Source organism: Eretmochelys imbricata, chromosome 6, assembly GCF_965152235.1.
Source record: "Eretmochelys imbricata isolate rEreImb1 chromosome 6, rEreImb1.hap1, whole genome shotgun sequence".
Classification (NCBI taxonomy): Eukaryota; Metazoa; Chordata; order Testudines; family Cheloniidae; genus Eretmochelys; species Eretmochelys imbricata.
In genome coordinates, this window is record NC_135577.1 from 41075716 (window position 1) to 41090985 (window position 15270).

Sequence of the window (15270 nt, forward strand, 5' to 3'; positions counted from 1 at the left end):
AAAGTTCAAAAACAACATAATTGAAAACATAGATTTTTAAACAAGTTATTAGAATAAAATGTTTGAGAGTCTAGGTGTGAAATCCTGGTCCCAATGAACTCAATGGGAATTTTGGCTGACTTCCATAGAGATAGGATTACACACCATAATTTTTCCAAATAATAGCAGGCAAAGCCTACCTTTTCTGAAGTTCAACAACTACCTACATGCACCTATTCACTGTCTGATGATGCATGCATAATGTGTTCTGATACTTACTAATTATTTCGAGTGAAATTAAAATCCACTCCAAAACATTGCTGCTATTATTTATTTCTAAATACCTACATTTTCTTTCTGGATTATCTTGAATTTTCCTTGAACAAAATGAAGCTTTGTTACAGCAGATAAAGAAAAGGAACACCACAAAGAAAAACACTCTGGACCAGGATTTGGCTATTTTGCAAACTCTTTAGGAAAGCTAAAATGATATTATTGTGATTTTTTTTCTGTTCCATGTTTGCAATGCCCAAGAGTGAATGGTGTGAAAACCCTCATTTTCCACTTCCAAAAATGTTGGACAGAGATTGCTTTCTATGTTCTTCAGAAAATGTTGAAAGCTAGTTGTTAATATGTGTAGATTTAAAGTGCTAACCTCAGGCCATGTCTACACTAAGGCCTTATCTACACTGGCAAGTTTCTGCACAGTAAAGCAGCTTTCTGCGTTGTAACTCCTGAGGTGTACGCACTAAGTGGCTTGGCAGGGCCACAGTGCCAGTGTAGACACCATGGTCGATTACAACACTGCGATTGGCCTCTAAGAGGTGTCCCACAATGCCTGTTCTCGCCTCTCTGGTCATCAGTTTGAACTCTACTGCCCTGCCCTTAGGTGACCAACCGTCATCCCCACCCCATAAATTCCTTTGGAATTTTGAAAGTTCCCTTCCTGTTTGCTTGGTGATGTGTGCAGTGGTCTCAGCGCATCTTTCCAGGTGAGCATGCCTGCTCCACGTACCAGGCGATCCCCCGCTTGGAGCAATGCCAAACTGCTGGACCTCATCAGTATTTGGGGAGAAGAGGCTGACCAGTCCCAGCTGCGCTCCAGCCCTAGGAATTATGATACCTACGGACAGATTTCACGATACATGACAAAAAGGGGCCATGACCGGGACACACTGCAGTACAGGGTCAAAGTGAAGGAGCTGTGGAACGCCTACCACAAGGCGCAGGAGGCAAACCGCCGCTCCAGTGCTGCACCCATAAGCTGCCAGTTCTACAAAGAGCTGGACGCGATACTCGATGACTTCACCTCCACTGTGAAGGCCACTGTGGATACTTTGGTGGCTCGCATGCCAGTCGAGAGTGGAACGAGCCAGGAGGAGGAAATCTTGGATGAGGATGTGGAGGGGGAAGGGGACCCAGAGGAAGAGGATGACTCGGAGGGCAGAGATGCATGCAGCCCAGAGCTCTTCTCTACCCCGGAGGAGGCTAGCCAGTCACAGCTATCAGATCTTGGTGAAACACAAGCAAGAGAAGAGGCCCCTAGCAAGTGGCTTTGATTCTGAGAATCGCTGAAGCGAGTTGTTGGGGGCAGGAGGTTGCAGAAAGCAGGCTTGTATCTGTATGATGCACGTACCACCACATACGTAGTCTGAGTGGCAGAATAGGCCGTTGATTGTCTCCCTCACTTCATGGGAATTTACCTCAGAGATCTCCAGGAAACTCTCATGGAGATACTGGGAAATCTGCTGCCGCAGGTTCTTTGTCAGAGCTGCTTTGTTTCTTCCCCATTAATGGTAACTTTCCCGCATCACTCTGCTGTCATGGAGAGGTTGGGGGGACACCATTGCTGCACACAAGTGAGCCGCATAAGGGCCAGGGTGGAAGCTGCAGTCTTGGAGAAGACCCTCCCTCAGCAACGAGATATCTTCCATAATGAACACAGCCTGTAGAAAATGTGGGGACAGGAATGATTGTAAGGCCCCCCCTACCGTGCTAGCTCTCCCCAAGAGCCCCGTGCCCAGTGTACATGATGGTCCTGGAACACTGATTTCTCCTGTGGTTTCTCACCATTTTGGGGGTCTCGTGGCTCATGTGTGCTTGCCTGGGTTCAGCCAGTTAGTGACAAGTATGTAAATAGTGGCTGTGTTTTAAATAAGTGGTCTCTGTGTTGCAAACAATACTGCTTCTGAAAAATGTTGCATTTTGGCTTCAAAGATATGACCTTGGGAGCCCAGCCTCCCTCTTTGTGCAGAATTAGAAAGTGGCCATGAAGAACTAAAGAGGACTTTCTGTGTGAGGTCACGATGCACTCCGTGGCCAAAAAAACAAGAATTTAAGGAGTAGTGGGACAGCAAGATGAAAGACCAAAAGGAGAATGTGGTGTGCCAGAATGAAGCAATGGAGCGGCTCTTAAATGTTATGGAGCACCAAGCGGACATGCTCCAGGCACCACTAGCACTGCAAACTGAGCAGCTCCACGCCCACCCTCCCCTGCAGCCGCTGTCACAAAACTCTTTCCCATGCACCCCCCAGACACAGCCAACACACTTAACCTCCTGGCTCCAGTCTGTACCCACTGCATTCCACTCCTGCCCCATCACAGTCCAGCAATGCGGACTCTCAGTACCCATTGCACTCAACACCTGTCCCTCTGTAGTTTAGCCCTGCTGAAGTACAGCACCCGCTGCACTGTACTCCAAAGGAGAAGGTTGGACATGATCCCTGGACATACACAAACTTTAACGGTCCCAGACCGCACCTCCTCCTGGGACTCTCCCTTCCCCCATCACCTATAGTGCTGATGTGTTTTTTTTTTTTGTTAAAAGAATTGTTTTGGTTTGAAAGCAATCTTTATTCCATTAATTGACAACAAACAGAGCCCTGCAAAGCAGCAGGCAATTTTCTTACACCTTCATAGTGCATCATCTGCACCAATCACAATCACCTCTTAGCATTACAAACACTGCACTTCTGAGCATAGCAACAAATATTAATGGTTTTCAGCTTCAAATTGCTGCCTCAAGGCATCCCTGATCCTTATGCCCCCGTGCTGCACCCTCTAGTAGCCCTGGTCTCTGGCTGTTGAAATTCAGCCTCCAGACACTTAGCCTCAGCGGTCCAGCCCTGAGTGAGGCTTTCACCCTTCCCTTCACAAATATTAGGGAGCGTACAGCATGCGGCTATAAGCATAGGAATATTGTCATCAGCCAGGTCCAGCCTCCCATATAGGCAGCACCAGCGAGCCTTTAAACAGCCAAAAGCACACTCAACAGCCATTCTGCACTTGCTCAGCCTTTGCTGAATTGCTCCTTGCTCCATGTATGGCTTCATAAGCCACGGCATTAAGGGGAAGTCAGGGTCTCCCAGGATCACAATGGGCATTTCGTCTTCCCCTACGGTGATTTTCTGGTCTGGGAAGGAAGTCCCTGCTTGCAGCTTCCTGAACAGGCCGGTGTTCCGAAAGAGGCATGAGTCATGCAACTTTCCAGACCAGCCTAGCTAGCATTCTTCCAGGGTCCCAACAGGCTGAATACAGCAGGGGTTAGATCAGCCGAACTGCAGCGCTCAGGCTGTGTGGATATTTCGTCCTCCCCAGTAGCTATTCTGCTCTAAACATTAAGCCTGGACCAGGCCTCAGCTAACAAATTCTTGTCTGATCTCCCTTCCCTATTGTTGCTATGAGTCTGGCCTAACAAGCTCCTCACATTTCTCTCACTCACCTGCCCTGGTTTTAGTGCGAAGCCAATGACAGCACTAGTGCAACCAGCGCAGCTGTTTGGGACTCAGGCCACCACCAAAGGGCAAAGTTGATGCAATTTGCGGGTGGTGCGAGCACCTGCCTTGCTGCAGCTTTTCTTTTTCTTTTATTTCTAATGATTTTAGACATACGCACGAGGCGGCACCCGGGGAATGGAGGGCGTGTAACAGCAACCAGAACCCCAGGAACCAGCCTTCGAAGGAGGCTGGGTTACGGCTCTGCAGACCCTCCGCCTAGACTCGCACCCGGCTCCCCTTCTCAGGCTCCCCGCGAGGAGCAACCGACGGTTGGAACTGGCGGGAAGGAGGCGACTCAGCGTGCGGGTAAATGGGCGGCGATGACCCGGCGCCCTTCTCCTTTGGCTCTCCCCTCTTTCCGCTACTTCCCCCGTGTTACGCCGCGCTGGGGCGGGGCGAGGTTATTTTTCTTCAGGGTTTCAATGCGAGCGCGTTGATTGATTGATTGATTTTTTTAAAACACGACGGGGGAGTCGAGCGGCGGGGGTGGGGCACTAAGCGGGGAGTCTGCGGGAGGCGGGGGCTATGGGGCTCCGCTGCTGGGGTTCGTTGTTGACGAGCCTCCTCCGAGCTGGTTGCCTGTAGGATGAGCAGGGACGTCCGACCGCCCCGACCCGCCAGCTCTCACTGACTGGCGTTGCTGCGGCCTGGTCTCTTCATCGGCCGGCGGGCGGCCTCAGCCCGGCGCGCGGGTGTTTTGAGTGCCCTGCTTGCAGGCCGTGGCTGGGCAAAGCGGAGATAGAAGCCCGATGCTTTATTGGTCTGGCTGCTCTTTAAACAGGCACTGACAAGAGCGAGGGGTTTAAATACCTCCCCCCTGTGAAGGTTGTAAAACTTAACTTCCCCACCACGCCACCCCAGCAACGAACAGACTCCAGCTCGCCAAAGGGGAGCTGCAGCTTTGTTAAAATTCCTCCAGCCTTTAACAAACCAACCCGCCGTCGCCAGGGATTGTGAACCTGTTTATGACACAGGCATATGTTGTTGCCTCCTCAGTCTTCCCACCCTGGTAAAGCAATAGGGAACTGAACTTGACAAGATTACTGTTCTCAAAGAGCTTCAGAGAGCAACTTCGCCCAATTCAATCCAACGTTTCCAGTTTCCTGTGTCCTTTTGTTGTTTTTTCCATCCATCCTGTAAGGTATAGTCTTTAACTTTGAATGGATTCATAAAGTTTAGAATATTTACATTGCTAAAATGTGCTAATAGCCTCTTAGCATCTGCACAAAGCAATAATTGAGCCCCAAACAATAAATATGTAGAAGTCCATTCATGCCTTTGCTTCCTGTCTGTGCTCTATGGTCAAGATCAGTCTCCCATACATAGATCTTGGCAGAATGAGACATTTTCTACCCCCCCTTTCTTTTCTTGATCCTGTATTTCATTCTTCTATCTATCCCTTCACTTAATCCTCTGAGTACTACTGTAATAATTTCCTTGCCATATATTAGTTTGTTGTATATTAGAAACACGCTACTATAGCATTTTATGATTCAAGGACCGTGGCAAACAAATTGAGTGACTTTTTTTGCGTTAGCTTTTCATTTCCATAGTGATCCCTGAAACTGATTATATATTACAATGACCACACTAATAATTGCTTCAGCTGGGAGAATAACTAGTGACTGTAGCCAGTAGTAAAGTTTATGGTGATGTGAGATAGGAAATCTACCCTCTACTGCATCAATCAATGGATGATGTACATTGTTGCCTTTTAACACAACAGTGGATTCCAACAAAATAAAGCTATTATTGACACACAAATAATTGTATTATTGCATTGCACATGTCTGACGTGTTTAGTAAGAGAATAACAATTTATTGTAAAGTGAAATATCTTGGTTTTTTTCTTATTTGTCCCTCTTATATTGTCTCTTATTTGTGTTGAGAACAAAAATGTAAAAATATAGTTCTAATTTTAAAAGTCTTTACATATATTTATATTGAGAATTAGTTTTAAGATGCTTGCTTATTGAATTTCTTACACCTCTTTTGTGTTTTCTCTTAAGCCTTAGTTAATGGGTTTTGCATTATATTGTACCTTTAGCATGATATTTCTTAGAAAATATTTCACTGAGTCTGTAGTAGCTAGTAGCAGGAGCAAATTTAGGCTGTATTGATTCCTTAGTGAGATTTGCATATAAGAAGTTCTTTCTGCAGCACATCATAATTTGTATTAGAGGCTAAGAAAGAATGGTGCTTTGGTAACAAATGATGCTTCCTCTGATTAATAAGACTAAGGATACATGTTAAGTGATGTATCAAAAAGGTTATATACACAAATTAAGTTTTTAATAACTTCAGCTGTGTGTGTAACTACCTGTGCACTGATTTGAACATTTACTAACAGTGTGAACGATTCCATAGTGTTCAGATTCTATTATTTTAGGCTTGAGAATCTAATTGCATTCCTGCCAGTTTGTGTCACTTAGAGCAGCTCTTTTACACTGTTAACTTGAGTCAGGACTCAGAGTGGCATAGATGCAATCTTAGAATCTGGGAGCTGTGACCTGTTCATTACAGTTCACCTCTCTCCTTCCCTCAGTGCTATGAGCAGGTATCAATTGATCTCAAGTCAATGGAAGCTGATAAGTTATCAGCACTTTTGAAAATTAGCCACTTATTCGTGTGCCTAAATATGCATATAGGAGCCTAACATTAGGTACCCATATCTGAAAATCTTGGCTCCTTTATTTGTTTCTATGTTTTGGGCTAATTGCTTTTCAAAATTCAAAAAAGTCTTCCTAATTTTAATTTGTTGATTTCTTGCCATAGTTTATATTCCTTTTTGCCTAAATTGGGCTGGATCTGCATTTTTGAACAATACCTGTTTGGCTAGAAAAACCTCTTGAACTTTGTCATTTAACCATACTGCTTTTTTTATAACTGGTATATTACGGTATACATAAGTGGCTTCCATGATGAATCTAAAGATTTTAATTATCTAATTTTTTACTTTATGGTCTTCTTGAGTTGTTCCTTTTTTCAAAGTTTAATGTCAGTGTTAGATTGCAGTATGATGCCGTTTGTTGAGAATATTAAACTTAATTATATGGTGATTGTGATCACTGATGTTTACTGGCTGAATCATAGTGATTCATTGTTCAAAGTCCCATGTATTACATAGGGTTAAGTCAGAAGTAGCCTCTAGCTTTTTGTGCTGCACCAAGGAGCAATCTTTTAAGGTTGCATACAACATGGGTGGAAGAACTTTGCTGGCTTCTAACTGGAGGTAGTGGTAGAGGCTAAAACATCCACTGATAGGAACATAATGGCCAAATTATATTTGATAGACAGCACTGAAAGCCTGAGCCATAGGCATATGGATTGGCCAGTGATACAAAATCATCAGCAAACAGGTTGCGGTAAGAAGTCTGCTGGCCATGAGGGAAATTTTGTATAAATTGGGTTTTGGGGATTTAACAATTTTGGATTCTGAGTGAAAATAGAAACTGGAGCTCTGATTCGCCACTGCTTTACTCTCATCATCTATTGCAGTGGTTCCCAAACTTTTCGGCATCACGCCTTCTTTTTAATTTTCGATAAATCCTCACACCCCCCACCTCTCCTTTACCATCATCCAACCTCCCCGATCCTTGTCCCCTGACCGCCCCCTTCAAGGACCCCACCCCCTATCCAACCTCCCCTGCTCCCTGTCGCCTGACTGCCCTGACCCCATCCACACCCCCAGCCCCTGTCAGGCCCCCTGGGACTCCCACTCCTATCCAACCCCCCCGCTCCCTGTCTTCTGACTGCCCCCCCCCGAACCTCCTCCCAACCCCCCTGCTCCCTGTCCCCTGCCTGCCCCCCTGGGACCTCCTGCCCCTTATCCAACGCTCTGCTCCCCGCCCCCTTACCAGGCCGCTCAGAGCGGCAGGACTGGCTTAATGGAAAGCCTGGGAGGTGAGTGGGCTCAAGCTATGCTGCACACGCGGCGGTGTAGCTGCGGGGAGAGTGGACAGGTGGGGAGGGGCCGGGGGCTAGCCTCCTTGGCCGGGAGCTTAAGGGCCAGGCAGCCTCGCACCCCCCTTGGAATTTCTTCATGCCCCCCAGAGGGTGCACCCCACAGTTTGGGAACCAATGATCTATAGCTTTGCCTGCAAACGAGTGCCAAGTGGATGTAAAACAATATCAAATCAGAATAGTATCATTTTACATCCAAAATGCACTCATTTAGCACAGGTGTAAGTGACAGCACAAGATGCAAATCAGGCCCCAAGCCTGCCCTAATAACAGAGGTTCCAGTCATTCCCTTCATATCCCTAAGTCTGCACCTGGTGCTACTTTTGTGTCACTAAATCTCCTTCCCCTGATGGGAAAACAGGTTCTGTGAGGTCACCCTCGCATTGCTTCTGATCCCATAGTTGTCTCCCAAAAAGTATTTCCAGATAGGGTTTATAATATGGCTCAGAGTTCCTAATTAGAACTACAGGAAGGCAGCATTGTTTAGTATGGTGTCAACTAGGTGGCAGTATAGTGTATAAAACAAACACTGAAAGCTTTGGTATCATTCTATTGATAAAAATCAAGTAGATGTATTTTGATCAGGTTTCTGTAAAAAGATCTTAGTAGATATTTCTAGTTCTATAAAATGTGAGTAGAAGTGCTCCACTTATTCTCAATAGCTCAAAAGACTGAAATAAATTAAAAAAATATTGAAGTTGATAGGTGGGGGAAAGGATTAAATCATCTCACATCAATATGTTATAGGTCCCATATACAATTAAAAAAATTTGATAAAACTGAGAGTTTTATATTTCTATTTTTTGTTTTGGAATGGGTTAAAATAATTTCATTAAATTTTTCACAATCCTGTTTATGTATGCTTGAAAAGCCCTTCCCAAGTTGTAATTGTGTTCCTACCATATTCTTGACCTTTAGATACACTACACTATATTAAAGGAAAATTAGTGTTTCTGGAGTTATTTTGAGGGTATTGTAAATACATTTTAGTGTTCAGTAGATCTATGAAATTTGCTTATGTGATAGAAAAAATTATGAGAGTTTTAATTAAGATCTGGATTTCTAGGTTAACTAGTTTTCAAATGATTTCATAAGAACTCAAACTATTAAAGGGAACTTCTTGAAGAGGAAGAGAGGTGGTCTCTCAGGTAGGCAGTTGAAAGCCATTATATATTCTTGTACCAGAGCATGAGGATTTGTATGGTGCAGGTATGTACCTGCAGGCTCTGCTGACAAAAATCTCTAATCAAAAACACATAGAAGTGCATGTATCCTTATGTGGAGCACCCATAGAGAAAAAATGTCTGAAGAACTCCAGTTCCTGTACATATATATAACCTCTCCTTACTCCAAATTATTCTCCAGGATCTCCAAGAGAGAAAAGCACAGTGTCACCTATAGGTAGCCTAGTTTATTTCTCCTTAAGTCCAGGGTGGATAAAAATCAATGATTTAAAAAAAAATCAGATTTTTTTAATTTAAATTGGATTTTTTTTGATAAAATGCTTTTTGAGGAAAAAGCCTATCTAAAGATACATTATAGCTCAAAGATATCTCATCATGGAATAGGGATTATCAATTCTGTTTCTATAGTATGAGACAATATATTCATGTAATGTTTAAGAAACATTTTGTAAATGAGTTCTAATAGTTCATGGATTAGGGACCCAATTTTATGGGGTTCCAGGGGCTTCTGTATAGATTATTTAGGTTAATCTTTCTATCTACCCCATGGGACTCAGTGCTCAGTCTAGAAGATACCATCAGAGATGCTTAGTTTTGCAGTTCTCAAATTGTGGATTTGTCTCTCTAGAGATAACATGCTTGTTAACAGCAAAAATTTTTTTAAATAAATTAATATATAGAGTTGAGAAATAACAGACCTCAACCCAATTGTCCCTCTGCAAATTTGTGTACACAGAGTCAATCCCTTACCTCTCTCTAAAAGGGCAAAGTTTCAAAAAGTTCAATGAATAGAAGATTGTTGGGGGCGGAATAGATCTGGACAAGCAGAAGAAGTCTGGAGATAAATGTGAGAAGAGAGGGACAGGCAGTAGAAACAAAAGTGAAACTGTTTGAGAAGCATATTCCAGAAGTCTTTAGGTCTTTCTGAGTATAGGCTTCATTGGTTTGAGATCTACCATACCATTCTCTCACTAGAAGGGAAAACCTATAATGGCAGCAGGCTGTAAAAGAGACCCAGTTTGGGAATATTTTAATGAAGTTCCTCTACTTGTGGGTAAGACAGGCATGCATGCAAAATGCAAACAGTGCAACAAAGAAATGCAAGACCTGGTTGCCAGAATGAAACAACATCATGCATTCTCTTTCTCCTTTGTCTTGTCTGGGAGAGCCTCTCTACTGGTGTGGAAGAAGAGCCAAAGGCTACGCTTTCAGCTGTAAGCCATGGAAAGCACAAAGCAACCACTGTCCGTGCAGACCTAGGGTCTAGTGCAGAGTTGCTGTATAAAAATAACTCCCCTTATTTCGTGGACATTTAAGGCAGATTTACACAAGGTATTTATTGAACCAGTTTGCTGTCCCAGCCATGGTGAGTATGGCCCTGATGCATGAGTGCTGGACCGTCAGGTGTGTGTGCGCGCGCGTGCTTGCAATGGCGAGTGAGCACCATAAAATTTCTCTTCCCACCTTTCCCATATTTTCCCTGGTGCTGCTGTTGCTAGCCGTTGCCGGAGGCTTGAAACTACTACGGTCAATGCCGACCCCTGCCATCCAAACTACGGCCATGTTTTGGAAACCCTGGGTGAAGGGTCGTAAAATCGCAAAGGGAGAGAGTACATGCAGTATTATTTGCAGTCCAAGCAGTTGAAATGAAAACTACCACTGCCTCCCCTAGGTGACCCTAGCTGATATCACTCTCCTGAGGGTAACCGAGGCGGCAAGAAACAGATGCCACAAGCATCTGGGTGCAGACTGGGTCCTTATTCTGCTATGTTGTGTACTGCGATGATGCCAGCTGAATTAATACTGGAATAGCATGGGAAAGTGTCCTATCACGGTGGAAGAAATAAAGCAGCCCTCTCGAGAAACCTTCTGCAACAGATTGCAGAGTACCTCCACGAAAGTTTCCTAGAGATCTTGTTATACCAATAAAATAAAAACCAGCAGGATCTTACTAAAGGGGATAAGACAAAATGTCACATTTATTGTGAATACAAAAAGAATCATAGTAGGCAGTCAGTTATAGCTATAACATTTCATCCAGTTTCACATTCATTCATACGTTCGTTCATACACACACACACAGGTTCTGCAGCTGCTGTATAGTTACCAGTCCTGAATCTAGCTTGAGTTCGTGGCTTGGGTTCGTAGCTTGTGGCGGCTAACTGGCCAAGAAAGCCGGGCACAAGGAAGAGCTGGGTCTCTGTTGGGCATGCACCGATGCCTTTCCATGTTGGCAGCAGAATGTTACCCTTCAAAGTCTTCCATCTCACCCATCCTTTTTATCGGCTTTAGTTTGAATCCAGAGTCTATAGGTCTTGCTGTGTCAAGCTGCCTCTGGGTCCGGTGTGATTGATCACTCATCAATTGCAGACATGACTTTCAGCCTAGGACCTGGCTTTGACGTTTCTTCAGTTGTACTTTTGTTCTTTTCTTTTGAGGGTGGACTCCCCTTACTTTGTCAGGGCTGTTGTCTGCATCTTCAGCCGTTGGGTGTTTACACTTTATTTCATCAGGACAGGCTGGGGCTGGAGGTAGATTCCATCATCCATACATACCTCATTCACACATCTAAACTAAACTAATAAGATTACAGCAGGGTTTTGCAAAAATGAAGGTTGCAGCAAGCTTTTACAAAATGAAGTGAGCGTTTTAAAATGGAGTTTGGGACAAGTTAAAATGGAGTTTGAGTTACAATATGGAAAAGTGTAAGGAATGACAGTGAGCAGAAGTTACAATGTTGAAACAGTGTAAGTTTCAGCGATTTAAGCAGCAATTGGATTGAAAGTGAAACTCGATTAGCCAGTTATTGAGGTAACCGGTTTTATGAATGAATGTTGTTTCATTTATAAAACTTTGCTTATGAAGTTATATTAATAAAGTGAACAATTAAAAACACTGATCAGTTCTACAATCTCTATGGAGGTTTCTCGGACTATCCCTGTGTACATACAGTCTTTTACTTGGGGCACCCTCTCCCTTGCTGGTCCGGCCACTGGAAAGCAAATAGCCACTCTACCTCACCGTGTCTATTTTAATTAAAAATAGAATATAAGAAAATACGATGGGGTGTACCAACCCTGCACTGGTCCAGATAAAAGGAGGCAGTCAGCTCAATCGGGGTGGGTGACAGAGGAGGAAGGATGTACGCCGTCGGTTCCTGCGGAGGTACCCGTGATGCTCCTGGCGGTAAAGCCCGAAGTCCCTGACTACGCTCCAGGCAACTCACTGACTGCAGAGACCATGGGGGAAGCCCAGCCACCACCCACTGAGGAGGCTACTGCCTGCTGTACGTCCCAGCCCAGAGGGAAGTAAGACCTATAGACTCTTTGCTTACCTTGCCTTGTCCAGGGTCTGCAGCCTGCTTGCTGTTTCACCCTGCCCAGGGGGCTAATTCCCCAAGTGCCCCCATTGGTGATGGACTCAATATTTTCCACAGTTGTAGCTATAACACAGGATTGGGGTAGCCATGTTCCTGTGGGCAACCCTGGGGTTGGAAGCTATTAGTTTGGAACAGGTAAATCTGGGAAAACTTTCCCCCTTAACAGCTGTATTTCTTTATTTCAATTAAAGCAGGATTGGTTGCTAAACCTGCGCACACTTCACTGGGATATAACATTTACAAGCATTTTTCATACAAAGATCCAGTTTCCTTAGGGCAAATGCCTTACATGGCTTTTCTCAGTGAGCTTATACTCACCAGCAACCAAATAAATAAGCATAATTATGTATGAAGGGGTACTACTTATTTAATTGATTCAGCTTGCACAGAAGTGTCATGAAAAGCCATACAGGGCATAACTAAAGGTATCTGAGTTTCTTGTATAGAAATGTTACTGTAATATTTTAAAAAAGCAGAAGTTTTTCAGACAAATCTGTTAAGTTTAAAAAAAGAAAATTTATACTTTTAAATCATTATTTCTTTTAAAAGATATTTTTATCAATTGTAATGATCAGAAGTTTTATCTAATATCAAAAACTACCAGTTGTGGTAAAATGATAGTGTGAAATTAATGCTGTTATACTATAACAATAAAGATGTGACTCGTATTTTATGTACACATGCATTCAAGTGTAGTGACAAATGGCTTCATGCTGTGTGATTAAATGCATATTAGCGTTTGCCCTAGGCATTTGATTATTACCATCTTTACTTCATTACATTACCACACTGTATGGCCATATAATTTATAAGATAATACAGACATCACTTTGTTGCTGATAGGAATTATTCTGTTTTATGGATGGTGTCCTTTAATTTTGCCTTTCATGGATTATAAAATTGCTTAATATCTGCTGAAGTGAATCACTGGAGAAGCAAATAAAGATGTTGGCCTCCGGTCACAGTGTCATTTGTGATACTGGCAAAATCTTACAGGCTCATTTATCCCTGTACATGATTGATAACACTATGGGTTAAATGGAGAAAGCTTTGCTTCCATTAAAGGATCATCATGAATGAAGACCTCCCACTTAAAAGTCAGGCATGATGAGAAGACAAGAGACTATCTACAGGTCAAATTAAATAACTTAAATAATTTAAGTGGAATGACAGTGTAATTTGTCCATTCTGTGTTATTACCCTGACCCCTACCAGGCTCATAGGATAACTTACTTTCTAGTGTAGGGTATTTAAGATGTAATTTTTAATAAATGTTCATATTTAAGTGCCATAAAGGTTTTTATAAGTGTGTTTTAATAAACAGATTTAATAATGTGTGTTTTAAAAAACGTCATTTTATCATGTTATATTTGTTAAACATAAAAACATAATAGAAAAGCAAGTGCAGTGAATGCTTCGAAGTGGGGATTTTAATCATTCTTTATCATTTTTATTTTTTTCATATTTATAATGTTGTCTTAAAGATGCACATTGTAAACTTTTTAAGCTTTTTTTTACTCCAACTCTGTGACAAGCATGTTTGTGGCCAAGAATAGAAGGAGAATACATTTCTTTAGGGACATTTTTTATTGCACAAGAAACAATTTCTGTATTATCATACCAAATGACACGCAGTATTGTTTATCTTGTGGTTTTTATGGCTTTAAACAGTTGTATTAATTTGAGATGTTTATAGTAGACATTTGATTTGTCATTCCAGTATACATCTGATGATTTTCAATCTTTAAAAACATGTTTTAATAGTTTAATATAATATGAATTTATTAACTTTAAACTTCATCAGATGTTTTCTGTCAGTAATTTGCTTGCTTTTCTTTTTGCTGTGCATCATCTATTCAACAAATTATAGAGCAAATGGTCAAGTTCTCATATTCCTCTGACTGGTGGGGAGGGTCACACAAGTATCACACTCAGCCTGGAGAATGAGGAGAGGGAGTAGGGTATAATATGCATCATACCTTTGCAGTTTCCAGTGGTTTCTTACAGAGCATTTTGTGGCAGTCTCAAAGGAGGCTTGCCTGACCTCCCTGTTGCAGAATGAGTGCAGATTATACATAAGAAATTGATACCTCACAATGGAGGGATGAGTGAAATTTCTGAGCTTCCACTTGGAAAAGCTTTTATCTTGACTCGCTGCCTTCGGGATGTGAAGCTTTCCTTGTCAAGTGCCTTTGCTGGGATCAGTTGGGTGAGGGAAAGCCAGTGGATGCCTCAGGTCCATTTTCTTCCATCCCTTAAAAATGATAAAGTTGATTTTAAAAAAAAAAAATCACTGACAAAATAATTCCCAAAATTGCTTTTTTGATTAACAAGGAATTGGACTCTATCCTGCATAGACTAACACATATAACTTTGCTCATTGACTTAAGTGAGGCTACTTTCGTGATTCAAGTTATTTACATGCATCAGCCTTTGCAGGATTGGGCCCTAAATTAGTCCATCACTTTCTTTGTGTACAGAATTTTTCACAGGAATTAATTTTTCTCTAAACATACCACACACAAGATTCTCCTATTTGGATTAGCATCCTCATGTCTGAAGCTGGTGGAATTCCAAAGCTCAGAGGGCTAGGTCTACAAAGGGACTTCGATGTTGTAACACTCAGCGTTTCAGTGCCTAGGCATCCTGCTGCCTAGTGGAATTCTCAGGCCTGAGATAGGTACCCAGGTTCCCAATATAATGCCTGGGAGGACAGTTAGGGGCCTAAGATAGGTGCCCTCAGAGGGGAGCAAGTTGTTTGGGGAGCAATCTAAGCTAGCGAGGAGCAAAATGCAGAGGAAAGCAATGGGACTTAGGGCTTAGATTCATAAAGACACTTAGGTGGCTAACTTCCATTGATATGGGCTTTTATGCTCCTGTCTCTCCTAGGGACTCTGAGCCATGAACCCTCTCCCTCACCTCTTTTTTGGGGAAAACCAGAGAGAGAGACCCCTTCCCCTCCATTATGCCCAATAGTTAAGGCACTTT